At 41.9% G+C, this 15,082-nt stretch overlaps 1 protein-coding gene across 32 annotated transcripts in view; it reads left to right on the forward strand.

The window, feature by feature from the left end:
* The first annotated feature begins 561 nt into the window (after positions 1-561).
* Positions 562-15,082, forward strand: part of adgrl2a (adhesion G protein-coupled receptor L2a) — a 90,529-nt gene continuing 76,008 nt past the window's right edge. For 7 of the 32 annotated variants that reach the window (XM_025898628.1, XM_025898620.1, XM_025898622.1 and 4 more), the window contains exon 1: positions 563-2,101. The gene's annotated coding sequence lies outside the window, so the exon portion shown is untranslated. Of the gene's footprint in view, positions 2,102-4,545; positions 4,702-6,309; positions 6,609-7,832; positions 7,975-15,082 lie in introns of those variants that run through there. The other 25 variants (XM_025898607.1, XM_025898611.1, XM_025898615.1 and 22 more) reach the window with 10 other exon arrangements.

Here is a 15,082-nt window from a genome sequence, read left to right on the forward strand (position 1 = left end):
TTTATAGTGCTGTGCATTTTACAATTCAGTGAACTGAGTACATTCATAATAATAATAATACAAGTCTAATGCCCTCTGTTGACAATCCGAGGAAACATATTCAAATGACTCCAAATGCAAAATGGCAGTTTAAGCTGTTGCAGCCAGAGAGACCACATGTGTTTTTAGTCCCGACTTATGAATAAACATCTCTCCCAGATATGGATGCCTGTCACTGGATGACCTTTTATTACATCTGTTTTCTCTTTTTTTGTCCCTTGCAAAAACGGCCCGTATTATTATGTAAAATTATGCTTATGAAAACATAAGTCTGCCCCTCTCCTGCGTTCACCTTCACCTGGCAAGCATGACTCAACTTCACATTTCCCCATAGTGGGTGAAAGACAGTGGGGTTTTTTATATTGAAGCCAGGTGTGTGCCTGCGCTCTACCTGATGTTTAACGCCATTCCTTAACCAGATTACAGCACGCTCCAAGTATTAGCAAGACTCAAATATAAACATAAAACAGCTGTGTTTATTTTTAGATATTGTGAAACCAAGAAAGTGGCCCTAATAAAGAACGCCAAATAACAGCTGTGCCGATAATTAGATTTCCAAACTTTCATAAATATATATATTTGTTTGTTTTAATAGGAAAAAAAAACATATATCGGAGCTCAGCTTCATTACAGAAAGAAATGCTGTGCACGATTAAGCATAATAATCTGCATTTTACCCACAGTGGAGTATAATGTAGAAAACCAATATAACATACTGCATGCAGTAAGGAGTGCCAGGGTCAAAGTCCCACAAGCCTGAAAAGAAATCCATTGACTGCTGAATGGTGTCATGAATCATGTAAAGGAAAAGAGGAGTGATGAAAAAAAAGAAGGGGAAAAATACATTCACAACTCTGAAGAGGTTCTTGGTTTGAAAAACTGCTTGGCTCCGCACACGCTTGGCTCTACACACCAGCGGCAGCTTGACCAGCGCTGCACGGGCCAGAGTGCTGTCCAAATGGGGCTGGTTTGAGTGAGGGAGAAAAACGTCTGTGTGCACCTCCGTGTTCTTTTGATGCTTGCTAGTATTACAGTAGAATGACTCCACTGTCATTGGTTGAATAGGCCGGACTGCCTACTGTGACAGAATATGGGCCTCTCATACCCAAAAGGAAGCAGTGTTGCTTCTTTAAGCAGAAAAAAAGAGTGGCCAAAAATGAAGGAGCTGCACTCGTAATAAATCTTTACTTTCTGTATGATGCAGTGGAATATCCCCTCTGTATGAAAATAAGCTGAGCACAGTCCTGCCGGGCATGATGATAAGTTGATGAGGACAGTCTGTGATGCGTCTAGACTCCGAGCCGTGGTGGATCTAGAATCCATGTCAGGTTTTAGTGTAGACCTGCGCTCAGACAGCTCCTGCAGTCGGCAGCCTGGTATCAACTGCACTGGCGCTGTTCACTGGAAGCCCGCTCCGCGCTGCTTCCTCCAAGTGTCTCAACACTGTGAGCGGGATCTTTTCCAGAGGCTAGCCGCTGAAACTTGCCCAGTCCCCACACAGTATCATTCAGGGAAGCCAGGAGAGCAGCACCGGCGGCGGCTACAGTAGCGGAGAGAGATCTTCGTCTTCTCCCCTCCACCAGACACTGAAAAGCCCCACTCTTGTCTGTCCCTCTCAGTCACTCAAGTCCTTGTTTTTTGGTCCCCGAGCTTCGCTTCTCTTTCTTGACTCTTGTTGATACCGCTGCTGCTGCTGCGTCGGGGAGTGAGGGCGCACGCACAGGGAGAGCCGAGACTCTATGAGCCGCTCAGAGGTGTGCATGAGGTGGCTGATGAGTTAGGACTGAGCGCAGAGCAACACCTTGCGTGCCATGGAAGTGTGCGCCCGGTGCAGGGGAATGTACGGGCTGAAAGGGAGACCTGCCGCTTGAAAGCCAGCCTCTGTCCCAGACAAGGCGAGCATGCCTGAGACCTGCAGACTCACTCTCTTCGCTGCAGAGGAGTTCACATCAGACTGCCTTTCCACAATCTGACATTTTTTTAAACTAATCTTTTTTATACAGCTCACAGTTTCCTACTCACTGTCTTCAATCAAGCCCCGCGTGGCTGCTTTTCGAGAAAGGTAAGAGTAGATTTTATTTGACCCCACTCTCCTTCTGCGCATTAATACCATCAAAACTTGTGAAACATCCAAACAGCAAACTAAAGTATCGTAACTTTTACCTTCTGTCTCGGTCACTTCTGAACCTCGCGTTTCGGAACTTGTTTAGAAAACGATAGACGGCGAGTCAGATTTGACATTGTGTCTGAGGTAGTTGTTTTAGGAAATTCGGATTATAAAAGAGGCACCATAAGTTTAGCGAGACTAAAATAATAATAACGATGTTTAAAAAACAGAGCAGCGCAGTCTGCAGTGGAGTACCGACGGGTACCGTGGTTAATTGAAAAGTGCTTAATCAAAACATAACCAGATGTGGATTGATTTGTTCGGCTGCCGAGTCTGAACGTCTGAATTGAAACAATTTTAAAGTGCGTGTGTGTGTTTGTGAGTGTGTGTGTGTGTGTGTGTGTAAGGGGGTTCAGCAGCGCAATTTCTATGAACCAGAACACGTAAAGCGTCATTTAATTGGGATTTATGCCTCCAAAGTTGAGGTGGAGTTTTGCTGGTGGTATTGGCCACTGAGGGTTTTTTAAATCCACTGATGGGTCTTGTAGCTTTGAATGGGGATTTACGCTGGAAGCTGTGACCTGAGAAGTGTTGTCTGCCTGTTTCTGGAGAGCATTCACGGGCTAATCCATTATAATTGGGGTTAGGCTATTTGTCCAAAAAGAAAAAAAAAAACGAAAGAAAGAAAACAGAAAGAAAATGATTCGAGCCTCAACAAGAGATGTAATAATTAGTTTTGCCCCAGAGCTAGCCTGTGATGCAGTTGGCTCCGAGGGTGGAAAGTGACGTTGGAATTAAATGGTGAAATAAAAATAAAAAGACGAGAGCATCGATAAAAAAAAATAGGAACTGATTTGGATTGCTTACACTTAACTCAAACCCAGTGGGCGCAGAGTGGCAGTAAAAATTAGATCCTTTTACTGCGCATTTATTATTTAGGCCCACCGATTCCGAGCGTGTCTTGTCAACCATGTGTTAAAGAGGAGGCGGGAGACGCGCACATGCGGTGCGGTGCGTGCCTCTCCTTTTGCTGGAGAAACACACAGCGGTCAGCCGGTGATGCATGGCTGCCTGGAGCGGAGCAGCAATCTTCAGTGATCGATCAGAGGATTGGGTTAAATTTAGCTCCAGCAGACTTCACATGCCCACAGTTTTTTTTTTTCTTCATCTTCTTCTCTTTCTGGGGGGTTCAGGACTAATCTTAAGAAGGCGAGAGACAGACCTTCGAATTCCTGCCTGGATTACTCTTCCTCATGTCTATCTTTAATATATCTGCACAACACGTTCTCACGTATATGTACTTGTCCATAGCGGATTATAGAGTTAGTGTAAAAGAGGATTTTTTTCCCCTTCTGCCTCATATATTCTTAGATAATGTTTCAAATGAGAAACAAAATAAACCCAATAGCAAAGTGATTGTTCATCTTCTCATCTTCTCCACAAATCCATACTCTCAATAAAAAAGTGTTGAAATTTAAGGAATTTATAAGAAGCATAGCTGCTGCTTCCTGAATACTTTTTTTTTTTTTTTTTTTTTTTTTTTTTTAGTATTGTGATGATGATTCCATTTCCTCATACTTGTATATAAAAAAAAGGTAAAATTAGGCTAATGTGAGTGCAAATTCCAGCAGTTTGGAAGGAACATATTAGCATATCAAAGTGGTCCTTGCACAATTGAAGGAGTCGTATATTGTGCCACTGGTTTTGGCTGAGCCTGAAAGGCTTCAGAGTGAGTGTGTGAGCTAGTAAAACTCAAGTTTCTTTCTCCATTCTTCTCGTGCACACGTCCCTCTGACATCTTGCATATAACATACGTGCCATGGCATCCTCACAAGGTAACCATGAGTCAGTTATGGTAAACAAGGGGGATGAAAATGACACGAAATTCAAAATGTATAAATGCTGGCGATGTTTGATTCTTGGTTAAAGTGGTGATAAAATTGTGTGATTTCATGTGGGAGTCTGCAAAGAAATACAGGTCTATCTACACTCAGTGGAAATAATGTAATCTACCTGGGAATGCGTCCTAAAGAAGGAGACTGTCTTCTCAGATGTCGTTGCTTGATATCTTAAGCCCGGCCATTATGAGTAGTTTACCAGTATGAGAGCACCTTTTTCAGTCTGTAGCCCCGTTTGAATGGAAGTGCGTCTGGTTTCAAAGAACTGAAGCTGCTCTTGATGTGCCAGAGCCCCACATTGCCTCTATTCGCTTGCGTGTTCGTCTCCACTGGCGGATCAATAGAGCCCGGCACACTGCTGTATGGGTCTGAGGGAGACATATCACTCTTTACTAAACTTTGGTATACCACGCTGTCATAGAACACAAGGCTCTCGAGCGAGTGTGAAAGGGCGAGTGGGTGTGAACACATCAAAATTTGCCACATTATGGACTCTAGCTCCATTTTCTGCTGGGATGGTCCCCGCCTCAGAGCAGCAGCTGAGCTTTTTGGATATTTGACGTGTGGATTAAACAGATATGATGCAGCCTTCATTGCCTGTCCAGATTTTTTAAATATCCCAACAAGCCAGGCTTGTTCCACTCAGGTTTTATTAAGGTAATTTGTTATCGATTTTATTCACTGTGAGCTTGCACATGCTGACCAGTGGTGGCATTTGCTCACTTTGCTTTGTGTCTCTCTCTGTCATGAGTGTGGATGTGAGCCTGCGATTGGCGAGCCACTATGACTGATTTAAAGGTTGCTTTGTGGCTGAATGGATAGCTCGTGCCAGCCTCGCACTGTCAGGATGCTGTTCGTTCGTGTGAGCCCATCTTTGCTGTCCTTCCTGAGCATCAGAGTCTTTGTTAGCTAAGGAACAAAGACCAATTTAAAAGTGTAGTTGTTGTTACAAATGCTTTGCTAGCTGCTCCACAGCATAATCCACCCCCCCAAATAATAAAAAAAAATGATGGAGGCTTTGAGTGTGTCAGCAGAAGAGGATTGCAGGGAGTTAGAGCGTTTAGATTTACATCCCATTGCTTATTTGGCGTGTAAATTGTGGGTTTGTGTTTTCAGATGCAATCTTTTCTGTTGCCTTAACCACCTACATGGAGTCATACTGTGCGGATAACTGCTTGCCATTAAAGGGAATAAACAAGGCTGTAAAAGAAAGCTATGGCAAATTTGATGTAACGTGCAGGGCTTTGGTGGGCCAGTGTACCTCCCCTTTCATGACTGATTTTATTTTACGATTGGCAATCAGTAAAACGCTAGTGCGCTAGTGTGTTCCCCTCCCTGCCATTTTGTGAAACATTTGTTTCCACTTGCCAAAGGCCTCTGGTGCAGCGGGGGGATTCGGTGCCCCTGAAATGGCAGGTGAAACTTTCTGCTTGCCTAAATAATTTCCTAGCAGAACATTACTCTGCGAGTGGAAAGTAGGGCTCCATTCAAAGTCTGATGACAAGAAACAGCATGAGCGTTAGCCGATAGATGTCACGATGGTTTGTCTGCACTGGCTAAGTGGCAGTCTCCCTTAGCTTATCTGGCATCTCTTTTTATGAAAGGTATTTGGAGATAAGGCCGTGCAAAGTGCAAAACTGGGTCATAAAATCTCCTTTTTTGTGTGTCCTGTGGTCACAAGATGACTGGGCGTAGCACGCTGTTCTGTTTGCCTTTTTTACAATGTGTTCAAAACACTGCTCGTATTAGCAATGTGTGTTTAGGTCACTCAAAGAGAGAAGTGAAAGAAAATTCTGCCAAGAGATCACTGGGTGGAAATTTGATCGACAAATTGTGATTTAAAAAAAAAATTTTTTTATATTAATCTTTAGAGATATAAAAAGTGGAGATTGCAAATAAATTATATGTTTGTTTGTTTTTAAAATCATTCAAAAATATTATTTCTTAATTTTCAGACCTGACATTGTGGTTATTTTTGATGCTTTTATATATAAGTTGTTACATTTATTCCTATTGTAATTTGAAGACGACACACACACACACACACACACACACACACACACACACACACACACACACACAGTCTCATTTTTGTGCTATGTGAACAGGACTTGTCCTTATCTGTGCACAGCTGCAACACTATTTGGGAAAATATTCAATTTCAGTGTGACAGAGGAGAACTTGGGAGGCAAGGCTCTAAGCAAACAGCAGTTATTGCGGCTCTGCCATAGCAGCGGAGAGCAAGGCCTGGCTGGGAGAGAGGGGGGATCTGCGGACGTCTGCCAGGGGAAGGAGTAATGTCTCGGCTGGATTATAGGCGAGCGAAGCACATCCACATTTAAAAGCCCCTTTTCCAACAAGACAGGGCTGTTATTTAGGGATGGTGTGGGTAAACACGCCAGAGCAATATATTTCCTCCATATAGGCTGCTGTTGTCCTTGACAATTGTGACTCATTGCAAGTAAGAAAAGTTGCTTTTATTTTTTTTTCAAAAATAATCTCACAATGGGATATGGATGTTCTTCAGTACATTCAGCCCGACATTCTTGCAGCGAACAAAAATGGTAAGTCGTGTTTAACATTTCAATATAATTTTACTTTGTTCAAGTGGCAGCGCTTTTATTTGTGTTTGCTTCTGGGGCTGCATTTTAAATATACCAAATTATTTATGTACCTGTTTGTTGACTTACTGTTTAGCAGTCTAGTGAACCGGGACCCTCTTAAAGAAATCTGTAGGAAACAGAAACACTGAACTAAAACCAATACATATATATGTATATATCTAAAAAAGCAGTAGTCGAGCGAACAAGAGGATGTGAGAACGTTTGGTTCTTAAGTGTTTGGATATTGATCTACTGGGAGATGATTCAGAAAACTATACATTGAAGCATTTTGGAATGCATTAAAAACACACAGCAGTGTTTCCAGTGTTAAAAGTGACCTGCAAGTAAATCCACTCCCATAAACGGTGCACTTCCTTATTTGCAGCTAAAGTCCTGCCAAATACATAACATGTTTTTTGTTTTGTTTTTTACCGTCCCTAACGTTGCATATTTTATTCTATACGTTTATTTGGTTAAGTCGGTGGTTTTCTTTCATGATATTTTATTTTACAGTATGTAGTTAGGGAGTGCAGAAGCTTTGTTCTTGTAACGTAGCTGCCAAGTCAGATGGAGTTGAGCGTCTGGTCTGGGAGTTTCAGAGGAATATCACAGGCATGGTAAGTTGCTAAAAACTAAGCTAATCAACAAAATAATTGTCTGTTCAATTGCTACCATGCCAGAGACATCAAACACAGCCGAGGTTGAAAAAACAATCAAATTATCTCTTAATGATTGCTCACGCTGACAGATGAGTGCTCGTGAGTCGGTTTTTGTTTGTAGGCGACATATGTGAGGAAGAAGGAAATTTTGCGGCCTCTCTCACGCTCATAAATTGCGTGTACATTTTAATAATCTACATAGATATCCATCATCACCTGTAATGAAAACAATTTTATCTTATTATGTGGTTTTTGGCAGTGAAACAGAGAACTGTATTAGTCTATTAATTTCCTGCAGTGAATCATGAATCCTGCTGCTTTTATCCTCGCAGCACCCTCCATGTGTGGTCCACAAAAATGTTTCTATTTCCTCTCCAAACTAAAGTTTGGCCCCTATGCCGGCTCTCCCCTCCTCCCCCACCCCCTCCCCGCCACACACCCTCCCTCTCTTTCTCCGTCTTTCTCTCTCTGCGTAGATAATGTCTCTGCAAATGATTTAACCGCCCTCGTTGAGGCTCCTTCCAGTAATTGAACAAGCAGAGACTGGGTGCTTTACAGGAAAACAATAGTCATATTATCTCAGATCTCTACTACTCAGATTCAACAAAACACAAGGTTGGACTGGACTTTGTGGACTGCTTCGCATCTGAATTGAAGAAAAGAATCAGGTTTGCTTTCTCTTGTCCAAGGGGAGAAAAAAAAAAAAATGAAAAGGGCCGCGGGAAAATGGGTGCCATTACTTTACTCAGTGCATGTGGGCTAAAGTGCAGCCTCAGGTAGCACTGTGCTGACTTGGGAAGCACTGCTAATAATTAGTCACAAATATGCTTTGATAAATGGTGATAATGCTCATAGCATAAATCTCAAGGTGCCACTGGAATTATTATTGATATTTTTATTGTTATTATTATTATTATTATTATGCACATCGCCGAAAATGAAAATGTGGCTGAAGCCTCCACGTTTGAGCGTGATTGCTCCGGGTTGGTATTTGTTTTGCTTTTTGGCACAGCGAGGGGAGCTTTGATTGTGTTGCTGTGGAGCTGAATTGACCTTGTGTGTCAGAATGAGCTTTTTCTACGCCTTGTTTCATACGCAGCACTGTTAGGCTGAAATGGCCTTAGGAGGAGTTGTTCTTGACAGAGATGCATTGTTTCAGGCAGCCAATAAACCACTGCACTGAGTGGCTACATCTGTGAACCTCATCTTGACTACAGTGTGGGGCTAGCAACAACACGGCAACTGTCACAGCTGCACCTGCTGCTGTCTCAGTACAGAGCCTCCCTCTCTGTTACCCATAGAACCGCATCACTCTTTTCCCTGTGACAAGCCAGAGGCAATAGTCTCCGCTTAGGTCAACTGAAGAGAAGCTTCTTGGGAAAACATTTTGAAGACAGAGGACAAAATGTCAGTCCTCCCAAAAAAAGAGAGAGATGTTAAAATAAAGTTTCTGCCCTGAAGGCCGGGATTTGGTTCTGCTGGAGCTCGGGTATGAAATTCTGTATGTCTGTAAAACATAGTGGGGCTGGTTTAGTAAAACGTGGCCAACACTTGAGGGTCCATTTTTCAGCACATTTGTCCAGCCACAGGAACAGTCTGGGGTTTGATATGACAGCAAGCTGTCTCTCCATGATAATGTGAAGGATGAATGCAGATAAATGGAGCCGACTCTTCTGTACACACACGCCGCATGTTTGTGTATCGAGGCCATTCAGAAGATGATCTGATCAGCTACGAAGAGATTCAGGGGCATTAAAGGCTTTTAAATCTCATATGTACACATATTTGCTGCGCCGCTGTTAAAAGTCACAAAGCCGGGCTCTGGTGTAGAAACGCACAAGTAAAACTCAGGTTTGTGCGTTCACTTTACACGCTTCAGTGAGTACCTGAAAGAGAACGCAAGAAAATATTTTGCAGAAAATGACTAGCGAATCGATTGTACATGATAACACAGCCATCATGCTGTCTCAGAAACAAGATTATTGGAGGGGAACAATGCCGAGAGAATTTTCAGCCAGGAGAAGTGATGCAACGTGTCCACTTTCCTGCCAAATTGAACTTAGGGGTGTGAAAAGCAATGCAAGGACGTGAGGAATGGGTCTGACGTGAATGCAGATAGTGTGGGATTAACGCAGGGGAAGATTGAGCGACAGTGGCCGGTGACTTCTCTTTACAGCTTTGCTTGTACAGCTGTGCCAGGCCTGGCATTCACTGCTGCCTGTTGGATCCAACTCCTCCTCCACTGCCGTGGGGGTGAGGTAATGAACATCTTAAATACTGCAGAGAAGTTGCTCCTGAATGTGTGTGTGTGTGTGTGTAGATGGAGACGTCAAATTATTCATGTATTTATAATGAAATTTGGAGTGCTTAATATTGACACCTCACTGCGTCTCTGTACCGATTTGATCTTTTTGGCATTTGCACAGGAAAAATACATATACAGGCTGCCCTAATAATTCATCGTGCCTCCTTCTAAATGAGGTGTGAGGCAGCTCTGCTGGTGTGAATTCTGTTATAAATCACACATACCCTGACTGCTTTATCCATTAGAGCGACCGGTTTGTCTAATTCAGTCCCCAGCAAACTGGTTTAAGTAATTAAGATGAGTGTGAGAACTGCAGCTTATACTTCACATCTGTTATGTTGTGACTGTGAGCAGGACGTGCAGAAGCAGGAGAAATGCTATTAGTTGCACAACTGCAATAAAACTGAGGACGCTCACCGTATAGATTCTTTGCAATAAGCGCAAACAATAACAGCATGTAATAAATATTTAAGGCTAAAATTTCATTACCGGCCAAATGTCCAGTATCTCCGTAGGTGGCGAAAATGTTCTTCTTTGTTGTGTTATAATGCATTTTTTTAAGCTGCTACATTTTTATATATATTATTTTTGATTATTTCAGAAATTAAAATTGAACGATATGTGGATTTCTCTTTATAGTGCAAGTTAAGAGTTTTATCGCTTTGCGTTTTTTCTTTAATAACTCAAAAAAATTAATAATAATTTGAGGTGTGTAAAAAGCAGCATATTTATTGCTGGATAAACAAAAAATTTAAAGGTGTAATTTTAGTTTGTTCAAGAAAAAAAAAATAGGTCAGGTTTTGTGTGGTGGATATTTCGTGTGTGTGTGTGTGTGTGTGTGTGTGTGGCATGAAAAGAGATAAATGAGGCCAAAAAGTGCCATGACCTGCTAAGAAATAAACACAGATAAGCCAAAGCAGGGAAAAAAAAAGTAGTTTTATCTACTTTATAGCTCTGTTTTTGTACTGGGACCATTAAAGCGAACATGTGTTCACGTCCTTATAAATCACCCAGTGATAAAATGAAAGCAAGGTTAAATGATGACCAGACAGAAAGCTCTGAGCAAGCTCTACAAATTCTCAAGTACTGCATCTGTGCCCGGCAACACATGTTTCATTTTTAGCTTCAGCATCAGCAGCTGAACCAATGTGATGAGTGCTATTTTGTAGTAGTTGATGGAAATGGGGGAAAAAAGCTGTGTAAAGAGGACAGTCAAATGGGTGGGTGGGGGGGCAGAAACTGGTGCTTTTTTTTTTTTGTCGTTGCAAAAAGTGGAGCCAGTGGCATTTCTGTCATTCATCAACTCGAGCTGATTACTAGTGAGTCTGGAGTGAGCTGACAGGAAGCGGCTCCTGCAGCCATTACCATCAGCCCGGCCCGGGGGTAGGCAAGAAGCCTCAACTCCAAGAAGGCAGAGACGTGCCTAAAGGATGGAAAAGTTTCTCTGTGCTCCCTGAAAACATCTCTCTGGGCATCAGGGTGAGGTAGTATGTTTTTGCCTAAATGTTTAGCTTGTTTTTATTTATTTTTTAAAGGTCTACCTAAGACGAACATTTGCTCCGTAAACGGTGGTGTTGAAATGTGGGTTCCAGACACCAAAGCCGAGCTTTAACAATCAGCGAGAGATGGTGAATGTTGCAGACGCTGCAACGCCTACTCATTTTACAGTTTACTGCAAGGGCCAAAAAAAAGAAGAAAAAAAAGGGATCTTTTATTCTCTCACCTGAAAAGGCTCGAGGCTCCCGTGGAAGCAGTGTGGAAAAAGCAGGATTGTGCAAGCATTACTTGGGGACGTTTTCTGAAAGTCACTGCCCATAAGACTTTCTCAGGTGCATGCTTGATATTTAAATAAGTGAATTTAGACGTTTTGCACAAAGACACAATTCATACAATTGGAGCACGCAGCAGTAGGCTCAAAACATGCTAAATGTTGCTGCAGACGTTTTGGTGTAAAAAAAACCCAGGAGGATGACATTGCTGCTAAATGTATTGATTTTGTTCTGTAGTTACCTTTTACAACATTAAGTCCTTCATATACTCATTTGTTTTCAGTGTTAAAAAACATATACGAGTTACCCACAGTCAGTATTAGGTTGCACCTTCCAGTCTTTTCAAGCTTCCTGGATTTGCATGTTTTTGCAAAGAGTTATATTAAAAGAAAACACACTTCTGCAAAAAGGCCACGAAAGCAAAAGGTTGCAAGTAGCATCTCTTATATTTAATGTGGGAATTCCAGAAAGTTTGCATGCTCCACATTCAGCTGTATTTTAATTAATTTCATAAATGCGTAACTGTTTCCTCTTTTGTAAATTCACCTCTTTTTCACCTCCTTGGTATCCATGAAGATGAAATGCTGTTGCTAACAGGGACAGGTTCATCTTAGCTAGCCGCTTTAGCCGAATAAATCCTAACATTTCATCTGCGCGGATCGCTTCATTGTGTGTCTCCGAATGGTGCGTCTTGTTAAAATAAAAAATAAAATAAAAAATCAGCCTCCATATTGGCGCTTGTTGTTCTTCAGAGGATAGTTTTCCTCCTCAGCAAGAGCCCTTGTCAAAGTGTTGCCTTCTCTGCCGCTGTGGGGACTTTGTTTTCTCACTCACTTCATATTCATAGTGAGTCTCATTCTTCTGTCATTATTCTGTATAACTTAGAACTGTAGCAATTACACTTCAATGGATTACCTATGCAGACATGCGGAGATTAAAATCTCGGCTTCCTGCTACCTCAAACCGCGGTGGTTCAAAGCTACAACCTGCCCTGCAAACCGCTATCGTTTAGCAGAGCACAAAATTGGTCAACCTCTCATAGTTTGTTTGGGAATTTGAATCCCTTTGGTATTCAAAACAGGAGGACCTTATGACAGGGAGATAATTTCACAGTGAATGTTTTATCGCAGTCCGCTTGACAGTCTCCTGTATTTGTCTGCTGTCTCTTTCTCCTTGTGTCTTTGGATTCCCTGACTTTGGTCCAGTTATTCGAAGGAGAAAAAAAAACAACAACAAAAGAAAGCCCTGTTTATCCCCCCCCCCTCCTTTTTTTGTTATCACAAAGGAACAAACACATATTAAACATACACAAGGTGCAGAAGCAGTGATTGCTGTATCTGCTGTCCTACTGTGGGTGGCAGGGGACGATAACATAAGCCACGGATTCATTTACATATTTTTTTTTTTATTCATGTCAAGCCCAAATCATGGTCAGTTGGGAAATGAGGAACATTGGTGAAAAGAGATGTTTTTGCCCATAATGAAGATTTTTTTTTATTCTCCTGTGCCACGTGTTTAGATTCGGGCAAAGTGCAACAGCAGCAGCGCCGCTCTTACGTCAACTGCACGCAACTTTTCTTTAATCATCCAAACTGCCGTTGAAACTTTTCCACCTATTTTAAAAAATCGAATCTCTCTCTCAGTCTCAAAGAAGGCTGATCCATTGTACAGTGAGCAGGCAGGAGTGAGAACCTATAACACCTTAGTTATTAAAATTGGGGGAGATGGAACGAGCCAATCTTGGCTTGTTTGCATCACAATCCCCCTCGCGCTGCTGATGTTATGCAAATGAGGACGGTAGAGAAAGCTCAGCCCCGAAACTGTCCTCTCCCTTTCACAGCTGAAGGTGGGGAGAGGGCAAGGAGTAGTGACACTGGAACGGCACGAGGAAATCTAATGAAGCAGCCTCCCAAAAAATTCAAAGCAACCCAAATTACTGGCTTATGTCGTGCTGCTGTGTATAAATGCCATATTAGATGCTTCTTTTCTTTAAAAAAAAAACAAACTATGAAGTCTCACCTCTTTTTCATTCTTTTAATGAAAATATGTTTCGTGTTATTGTGCAGCAGAGTGTGTAAAACATTCATTTGTGAGCGGCAGCAAAATGCCTTTTAGACATTTTCTGTATCTTTAAAAAAAAAAAGGCCAATATACATTCATCAGTTTAAAAAGCACCATTACCTGTCACGGCAGTACTGAGGGAAGATTTAGGGCTGACAAGTGATTGCATTCAGGAAAGACTACACCCACTTCTTTTGTCTAAGCTTCCTGACGAGACACAGCGCTATACCTTGTTTTAGCTTGACATACGCCGCTCCCCCTGTCTGACAAAGGCATTCATGCCATCTTTTAGATTGAAAATAGATTTCGGCAGTAGTGGGATAGAAATGCGCTCGGATGAAGTACACTACTGTACATCCACTCCACTGCTGAAATAATTCGTGCAGTATTGCTTCTTTTCCTATTTAGCTGATGACTGAGATGATGCAGTGGCCCTTTTGGTTTTGGCTTTGTCCTTCCCCTGAGCCACAGAAAGGTTAAAAGCATTAATTAGACATTAAGCACAGTGCCTCTAATCTGAGAGAATTAACATTCTTCAAAAATATATACATTTCCACAGTAACAAAATAACTAGTTTTACAGGATTTGATGCAATTTTTGCCTCTGATGCATCAACAAATACAGAGAAATTGTATTAGGGGCACTACAGTGAGTTGACTCCAAGTAAAAGCTTCTATTAAGACATTGTTAAACATAAAAGCCACAAAGGAGAAGATGATGCAGACTGTCCGGAATGTAAATTCAGCGTATGCCAAGTATTTACTTAATGACATATCCGTCAGTCGAGGTGCATTGAAAACATTCCTTCGTTTTTCAGTTTCTCTGGTGCTCCTCGTCGCCTAGATGAAAAAAGTCGCAAATAAGTGGCTTATTTTCACGCTCACGCTGCTCCATTGAAAACGCGTCTCTCACAAGTCGTCGTCTCCGTTACTTTCTTCGTGTTTTGTGTTGCTGCCCACTGCCTTAAAAATTAATCATCCTGTTTAATAACGCCTCACGATCACAGTGCATTATTGATGGTGAGTCCTTAATAGAAGGATGAAGCGAAGGTTTTACCCATTCAGCTGCTCAGTTTGGAGGGGGGGAGAGGATCACAAAAGCTGCTTACTGGTGCATATCCGTGTAAATACAGCGCATTATTATCATAGACTAAAAACCAGGCCTTGTGCTTCCAAAAGGTCTTGGTCCCTCTTTTGCAAACGGTCGTGTTGTTTTAGATGAGAGGTGACTCATACGTAGAAAAAAAGGTGCACAAACTCTTTTGGTTGTGTTTAGCGGACGTTAACCCAACGAGTACATTTTTGACCTTTTTGTGCATTTATTTGTTCGTGCGACACGAATGATTTACTCCAACAGTTGTGTGTGTATATTTGGATTCACTACACTGCATTATTATTTGTATTATTATTAATATTATATTTGCACAGACGAAGTAGTGACGAAATGGGGGGAAAAAAAGGGTTTTGAAAAGTGTCTGAGCTGAATCCGAAGCACGTTTTCTTTACGCCTCCATTTGTCTGACTCATTCTGCCATCGCACGTTGAGTACCACAACAAATGTATCTTTTATGGTGTCCTGATGTGCTCTCAGGGCGTCAACCCTCCAAAGTATCTATATGCACACACTAATTGGATCAGGTTT

The sequence above is a fragment of the Oreochromis niloticus genome, linkage group LG15 (genome assembly GCF_001858045.2).
Source record: "Oreochromis niloticus isolate F11D_XX linkage group LG15, O_niloticus_UMD_NMBU, whole genome shotgun sequence".
Taxonomy (NCBI): Eukaryota; Metazoa; Chordata; class Actinopteri; order Cichliformes; family Cichlidae; genus Oreochromis; species Oreochromis niloticus.